The sequence below is a fragment of the Prionailurus viverrinus genome, chromosome B3, assembly GCF_022837055.1.
Source record: "Prionailurus viverrinus isolate Anna chromosome B3, UM_Priviv_1.0, whole genome shotgun sequence".
NCBI lineage: Eukaryota > Metazoa > Chordata > Mammalia > Carnivora > Felidae > Prionailurus > Prionailurus viverrinus.
Genome location: NC_062566.1, coordinates 105,223,609 through 105,232,483, shown reverse-complemented (window position 1 = coordinate 105,232,483; position 8,875 = coordinate 105,223,609).

The following is an 8,875-nucleotide window of genomic DNA, read 5'->3' as shown; positions in this document are numbered from 1 at the left end:
GATAGTGTTGATAGTGTTTAAATATTCTATATCCTCAATCATTTTTACAGCTGGTTGTTCTGCCAGTTGATGTGGGAGAGAGTAAACATTCCATTTTTATTGTGAAATTGTTGAATTCTCCTTTTTTGTTATGTCATTTTTATCTTTCATGTATTTTGAAGCTCTTTCATTACTTTTGTATACATACTTTTATATACAATTGAGACTGTTATGTCTTCCTAATGAATTGACCCTTTTGCTATTATTAATTGTTCCTTTTCATCTCTATTATTCTTGTCTTTTGCATTAATATAGCCACATTGGGTTTCTTATGCTTAGTGTTTGTGTAGTGTATGTTCCCCATACTTTCACTTTCAACTTGTTTATGTCTTTATTATTTATTTTTTTAAGCTTATTTTTTTTTTGTTTTGAGAGAGAGCAAGAGAGAGAGAGAGAGAGAGTGAGTGAGTGCATGTGGGGGAGGGACAGAGAGAGAGGGAGAAGAGAGAGAGAATCCTAAGCAGACTCTGCACTGTCAGTGGGGAGCTCAGTGCAGGGCTTGAACCCATAAACTATGAGATCATGTCCCAAGCTGAAGTCAATGTTTAACTGAGCCACCCAGGTGCCCCTAAGCTTAAAGTCTTAAAATCATAAGTTAATTTCTCTTTTTAGTATGCTATTTTGAATATGAGTTCGAGAGAGATTTCTTTGGTAGATATTTTGAATTTTTGAATTATAGTATTCCCTTAAAAATGTACTCTTTTTATTTTAGTTATTTATTTATTTTTCAATGTTTATTTTTGAGAGAGAGAGAGAGTGTGAGCATGAGCTGGGGGGCGGGGAGGCAGAGAGAGAGAGGGAGAGAGAGATGTAGAGAATCCCAAGCAGGCTCCACACAGTCAGCATAGAAACCAATGCAGGGCTTGATCTCACAAACCCTGAGATCATGACCTGAGCTGAAATCCAGAGTCAGATGCCTAACTGCCTGAGCCACCCAGATACCCCTAAAATTTACTCTTTTAAAATATTTATTTTAAAAATAGTATTTTAGGGGTGCCTGGGTGGCTCAGTCGGTGAAGCATCCGACTTCAGCTCAGGTCATGATCTTACGGTTTGTGAGTTCTAGTTCTGTGTCAGGCTCTGTGCTGACAGCTCAGAGCCTGGAGCTGCTTCGGATTCTGTGTTTCCCTCTCTCTCTCTACTGCTCCCCTACTCTCACTCTGTGTCTTTCTCTCAAAAATGAATAATAGGGGCGCCTGGGTGGCGCAGTCGGTTGAGCGTCCGACTTCAGCCAGGTCACGATCTCGCGGTCCGGGAGTTCGAGCCCCGCGTCAGGCTCTGGGCTGATGGCTCAGAGCCTGGAGCCTGTTTCCGATTCTGTGTCTCCCTCTCTCTCTGCCCCTCCCCCGTTCATGCTCTGTCTCTCTCTGTCCCAAAAATAAATAAACGTTGAAAAATGAATAATAAACATTAAAAAATATTTTATTTCTATATTTTAATATTATTCTAATTTTGTTTCACTATAATGTTAACTTATTTATCATCTGATTTACAAAATTGCTAAAGGTGCTGCCTAAAACGGTTAGATTTTCAATCAAGGTTGATACCAAAAGATATTATTTTTGTATTAATTTTTATACCTAATGCAAAACCACTTCTCTATGTAAAATAGATCAGAAATGTTCCTTTTATTTAGAATAATGATAGTTTCCAAATTCTGTGTAAAATGTGGTTGAAAAGAATATCTTTGAATAATTTTATTTAAAAAAAGACTCTTCTGTTATTTTAAATTAGACTTCTCATGATCAATCTCATGGACAAAATTATATGTCAAAATTATAATAGAATTTTGGAGGAGTCATACAAGTTTGCTTCAATATTATCAAGTTCATTTTCTTAGTCTGTGGAGAAGTGACTGTAGCCCTCGTCTTAATAAATTAATCTGTGTAATTATTATAGTCACTAACTTTTATTTAATATTAATCATACTTGTTCTTCATAGCTTAGAATATACTTGAATGCAAAGAGGTATTATAAACTGGCTTCTCTTCAATGGGGTTTTTGTTTGTATGCAAATCTTGTACTTATTGCAGATCTCATTTGATAATCACGCCCAACTGACTATGTCAATCTCCAGAATAGGTTTTGTTATTGGTACCACAACAAACCATTGTTGCGTTGGTCTATCTATGAATTTGTCTTTTCATTTCCTTGAAAGAAGTACATTGTTAAATGCAGATAAAAAACTTCCTTTTCCTTCTTTCTTCTTTAGAATCGAGTTTCTTACTGGGAAACGCCCAGATTGTGGATTGGCCAGTAGTTTATAGTAATGATGGTTTTTGCAAACTCTCTGGCTATCATCGAGCTGACGTCATGCAGAAAAGCAGCACTTGCAGGTAGGTCCTAGAAGAGCTCAGGAATCTTCTCTGAAGTGTAACTAAATGTTGACTGTGATTCATGGCTACACTTGCAGGAGTCCCCCGCTTGTCCCTGGTTTTCCTTCCTGAGGTTTTGTTTCCCGTGGTTTTGTGCTTCCCATGGTGTATTACCCCCAGTTAACTACTTTCAGAAGCAGATGCTCCTCCTTCTGATGCAATGTCACGTCCAGAGTAGCCTAACACTACCTCCAGATGCCAATGTCATTCACCTCACTTCATCTTATTATATAGGCATTTTCTCATCTCAAATCATCACAAGAAAGGTGAGTACAATATAATAAGGTGTTTTGGGAGAGAGATAGACCACGTTCACATAACTTTTATTACAGTATATTGTTATAATCGTTCTATTCTATTATTACTGTTGTTGATCTCTCCCTGTGCCTAATTTATAAGTTAAACTTTATCATAGGTATGTATGTCTAGGGAAAAAACAGTTTATACAGTGTTAGGTCCTATCTGCAATTCCAGGCATCCACAGGGGTTGGGGGAGGTGTTTGGGAGAAGGTCTTGGAACATATCCTCCCCAGATAAGGGGAAGCTCCTGTCTTAGACTCACTGTGATGTTGTGGTTTATAATAGGAAATATATATTTGGTATCTGACACAGTTCCTGGCACACGTCTCTTAAAACTCTTGGAATTTTCTGTGATCAGAGAAATAAAAGTGTCTTTTGTTATGTTAATGGCGACTTTCGGAAGGCCCTTAAGTAACCTTAGTGTGGAGGATGTTGCCATGGGAACCATCTAGGTGCTAGGAGGGTGGAAACTTTCAGTACTCCTGCTCCTCAACTTCTCAGCCTCTAGGGAAGGGATGGCCCGGAGGCTGAATTAATTGCCAATGGTCAGGGATTTAATCAGTCTGGACTGTGTAGTGTAGCAGCCACAAGCACACGAAAGGACAGGGTTGGTGAGCGTGTGGAGGGCCTGGGAGAGTAGCGCACCTGGAGATGGCACTCTGTTTTTCCACCATACCTTGCCTGTGCATCTATCTCTTTGGTCTGGCTGTTCCTGAGTTATATCCTTTTATAGTAAACCAGTGATCTAGTAAAGAAAAGATTTCTCTGAGCTCTGTGTGCTGCTCTAGCAAATTAAACAAACCCACGAAGGTTGCGAAAACGTCCAGTCTGTAGCCGGTAGGTCCGAAGTACAGGTACCAACCTGTGCTTTCAATTGGTGTCTGGAGTTGGGGGGTGGGGGGTGGTCTTGTAGGACTGAATCTTATGCTGTATCTCCAGGTAGTGTCGGAATTGAGTTGAATTGTAGGACAGCTGTAACTGGACCAACATGAGTTTGCTCCTTGGTGAGTCAGAAACTACCTGATGGAGTTGTTGTGCAAACAAAACTTTATTCGCAGCAAATAAGGAGATACAGGGGAATGGCTTCCAAAGCCTCCCCAGAGCAAGGGTGAATGGATTCCTTTTATTTAGGATTAGGATGAGTATTTAGACAGGGAAGCCTTGTCATTGTATGTAGAAGCGGGCATAACATCGTGCATGCGTCTTAAGGAAACATGCCTGTCCACACGTTGTATGTTATGTAGATGAGCCTTGTGGTCCTCCTTGGGTGGAGATTTTATACTATAATGAGCTAAATGTAGTTGTCGGTCATTCTAGAGGTCACTCCATGGTCCATCTGTGCAGGTGTGAGTCTGAGGTTAAGCTCAAATGCTCTAGGCCGTCCCGGCTGCTGGAGGTCTTGTCAGGGCAGTGGCTGTCACTAGTAGGGTGGTTTCACTTTCCATTTGCCGGAGTTAAGAGATAAGCTGGAAAGAAAAGCTTAAGGAAAAATGTGGGACAAAGTTCGGTGCATATAAGCAGGTGGGCAGTAAAGGTCAGGTCTTGGGGTCTAGCTAGTGATACAACCAGCTGGTGTCCCAAGAATTGTTTGTTGGTGTGGAGACTTGTTGCCACCCATCCTCCCCCATTGGTGCTAGAATCTGTCTACACTCACAAACAAAAACTGTAGGACAGTATAAAAGCAGGAAACTGTATTAGAATATTAAGGAGACTAAATTGTTAATGCAAACATATAGTTTAAGAGCCACTGGGGAGAACTTGTGCAAAGAACAAGATTTTCCCATATCTGTAAATCTACTAATTCTTTCAAGAAATACTTTTGAATACTTACAATGAGCCATGAATTATTCTCAGGTGCTGAGTGATCAAAGGAGCGTCCCGTATCAGGCAACCACTGATGGCATCAGCACTTCTTGAGCTGCTAAAACTGTCTTGAACAGAGTAGAGTAAACGGCCCCCACCCCAGTAGGACATAATTCAGGAACATTTAAAGAACATCGAGGGGCACCGAGCCTGGAACCCGCTTCGGATTCTGCGTCTCCCTCTTTCTCTGCCCCGCTCACTCTCTGTCTCTCAAAAATAAGTAAACATGAAAAAAAAAATTAAAGAACGTCAAAATGAAGTTTTTACATCTTGAGTAAATCACATCTACTTGGTAATGTTGATACATTGTAACTTGCTATTTTCTTTGGCTCATGTAAAACAGAATCTGGCATTTATATTATTTATTACAATTCTTTCTAAAATATGCCATATTTGTGAGTTTAAAGAGAGTATTATGAAAAAGAAAAAAGGTCGTATAAAAGAAAGGAAATTCTATAAAGAGAACCAATTTAGATCCTAAAACTTTTTCACAGTATTTCAGTAAGGCCAGATGGGATGTTTTTTACTGGAGATAATTTCTCTTCAAAGTTCTCACTTAACTAAGCACCAAAATCATGGTACTTTGGAACTATAAGGGATTTGAATTATTGTCTACTTCATATCCTTTGTTTTTCACAAAAGAAAATTGAGGGAGGGTTATGTTAAGGGACTGGCCCGGGGAAATACAGGGATTTCTTTATCTTTTTTTCCTGTATATTTATGCTAAAAACATATACAATACACTATATATATATATATATATATATATATATATATATATATATTCTGCATCTTCAAGGAAGCCAGGGATTCATCTTATACCAGTGAGTGTAAACCTGACTACATGTAGGAATCATTTGGAGGGATTTTGTGTAACATAGATTCCCAGACCTCACCTCTGGGAATCACCTACTGAATCAGCATCACCTGAGGTGGGAGGTAGGAACAGGTACCAGTACCTTTAACCATCGGCTCAGATGATTCTGAGTTTAGCCAGGTTTGAGAAATAATCTGTTCAAACTTCTTCCTTCACTTATCTTGTCCCTACAATCTTTTTTCTCTCTAAAGTTATTTTCACATTTGGTCTTCACTCCCAGGTCTGAAATTGGTAAACAGGAGTGATGGAAAACTGTGCTCCCCTTTCCCCCCACTGAGAGACTGCCTTAGGTAGCACTGATGTCTTCATGCCTTTTTCATCCATTGGATGAGTGTGAGCTCCTAGGATGCCATTGCACTAAGGTGTGTGTTTTAAGTTCTGGGAGGTTGAGGTCTGTATTGAGCTTCTCTGTTCCCTTATGTCTCAGCAGGCTTGTTAGGAAAACGTTAGTTTTATGGTAGACGTTACTTGTGGAACAGGCTCTGTAGAGAGTTCCAGGGACTGTAGATGCTCTCATGCCCATTTCCTCTTTTTGGACTGTGGACATCCCATCATTATGTCATGCCTGTTTCAGATGCCATTTTCTACCTGAAGTTATTTATGATTCCGTCAATGAGATGTGGTTTTGCTCCTCTGACTCCCTTTTGGTTCATTATTTGGCATCATCATCTGGCCTTCAACTAGCTTTCCTTATCCCTTGGGGTTTTATCGCTATTGCTTTTGTCATTTTAGAGACATATTGCTCTTCGTATCTGAATATATTGTAAAGTCCTGTACCCATCTGTCTTTGATTCCACGTATCTGCCTCCACTTTTATCCTGTTTTCTTTGGCATGTGAGGTCTGTCCTACAAAAGGGTTTATTAAAACAAATGCTTGCAGCATATTCTCTCCTGTAGAAGAATAGCTTTTTAACTCCTGCCACCAGTGTCAGATTATAAGTGTCTTTAAGGTAGGCATTTCATCTCCTTCACTTTTGTATGCACTAAGGACACAGCTCAGTGTTTTGCATTTGTCTTTGCTGAATTAGATGGCTCACTTTGCAACAAACCCTAACCCAGGTCTCACGTGCTTCTGTGCTCCCAAGAGTTATGGTATTCGAGGTGGTAAGAGAGCAGAGGGCTTTGGATTGGGTTATGCTTTTTCACTGTGGGAAGAAGTATGCAAACCTCCCCCCAGCTCTTCTTTCTTCACTGTTGTTAGAGATGGCATTTTCCAAATGATAATATTCTCTTTTAGAAAAGAACTTGAAAAAAATTTTTTAATGTTTATTCAATTTTTTTTTTGAGAGAGAGAGAGAGAGAGAGAGCGAGCAACAGACACCCAGGCACCCCTTAAATAACTTTCTTTTAAAAAAAAATTTTGTTTTGAGAGATAGAGACCAAGCAGGGGACGGGCAGAGAGAGAATCCCAATCAGTCTTGTGCTGTCCGTGCAGAGCCTCAGGTGGGGCTCAATCCCACAAACCCTGAGATCATGACCTGAGCCGAGATTAAGACACGGACGCTTAATGGACTGAACCACCCAGGGGCCCCTCAAAGTAATATTCTTATGTAAACAATTATTACTTGATTGCATGAAACACCCCGTGTGTTTTGCTAACCTAGAAATCGCAACCAGTTTAATGCCTTCGCGGAACAATGAAGACTAGCATCTGATATATGAGCAGGTGATATTTGAGCCTTATCAGGTTTTCTTATAGGCATAGTTGATTTTAATGTACTCTGCTTCTAAACCTCTTTGTCCCTTTAAAAAATTAAACTCTACTCATTTTATGTTTACTGCAGCATTTTTTAGAAGAATGAAGTCCTGGAAATAGTTAAAATGTCCAGTCGTAGGTTTGTTAAAAAATACTATGGCAAAGCCAAACTTTCTAAATCATATGTTGGAAGGATAAGACACTGAAAGAAGCTAACAACATATTTTTTAAGTAAAAAAAATGAACTGACCAACCAATCAACCAACAACAACAACAAAAAGGTTACAGAACAGTGTCTGTATTATGATTCTGATTTTTTTTACATATGGCTTTTTTCTATTTCCAGTATAAATCTATAAAAGCCTTTGAATATTACACACAAGGAAACGAGAAGGAAAGACAAAAATTATATACACATTTAGAAACACATTGTTAAAGCTAAAAGTTATTATAGAGTTTGGAATCACTGAATTCCAGTTGGAGATAACTCGATACTGAGGATAGCCTTGCAAATATTTCAAAGAATTTTACTGAGTTTCATAATGACAAATGTTAGGCAAATGTAACAGAATAAGAAACTACAAGTCAGTGGGCATCCGTTTGTGAAGAAAATATACGTCATTTTATATGCTGAAACAATAAATCATCTTTTTATACAGCTTTCATTAGATGGATTAAAGTATTTTAAAATAATCAAACATGAATTGTTTGAGAAAATGAAAAACTGTTCATTGTGATTTTGCAATATCAAGAAGCTAATATTTAGTTCTTCTGCTTTCTTGTTTCTCTTTGTCCTTCTCAGTCTCCCATTAGACCAGGTGCAACAAATTAACTGCTAAACTAAACATACTCCTCAGTTTCTTCCCATAGTATTGTGATCCTTCTGGGAAAAGTCTCCCTTTTATTTTATTTCTTTTTCTTGTCTTTGATTTCCTTTCCCCTTCATTCCACCCCCTTCCTTTTCCATAGCTATTCATTGTAGCATGTTTATTGTGTGTCTTTCGGATCCATCTTCTGTTTGTTTATTAAATAAGTATATTCTTGAAGTGATGTTACTTTGTGTGTGTTTGTTTTTAAAATCTACATAAGTCATACCATGCAGTAAGATTGATAGTTTCTTACTGTTTCACTCAACCTTTTGTTGTTGAGAGGTTTTTATGTTGCCATATGACAATCTCTTTCATTATGTCTGACGCTGTATAGTGCCCAAATGTCTTCACAGCCTTCTGTTTTATTATCTATTCTAGCAGTCGTGAACTCGAACTTCTGACATTTTGCTACATTCAATAACAAATATCTTCATACACATCTTCTTGTGGCCCTGTGTGAGAAATTGTTTGTCTCCACACCCAGAAGTAGTGTTGCCGGAGAGTAGAATGTATGCCGAATTTATAAATTAACTGCTGCCAGATGGCTGTCCAGAGTACCTTTCTGTTTCCTCTCTCAGCAGCCATGAAGGAGTATTACCATTTTCCTCAATCCTTGTACTTCACAATAGCATCTACATTTCTGTTTTTAAATATGTGATGTGTGGTGGGGCGCCTGGATGGCTCAGTCTGTTAAGCGTCCGACTCTTGATTTCAACTCAGGTCATGATCTCACTATTTGGGAGTTCGAGCCCCGAGTAGGGCTCCGCACTGACAGAGCAGAGCCTGCTTGGGATTCTCTCTTTCTCTCTCTCTCTGTCCCTCACCTGCTCACGTTCTCTCTCTCTCTCTCTCTCTC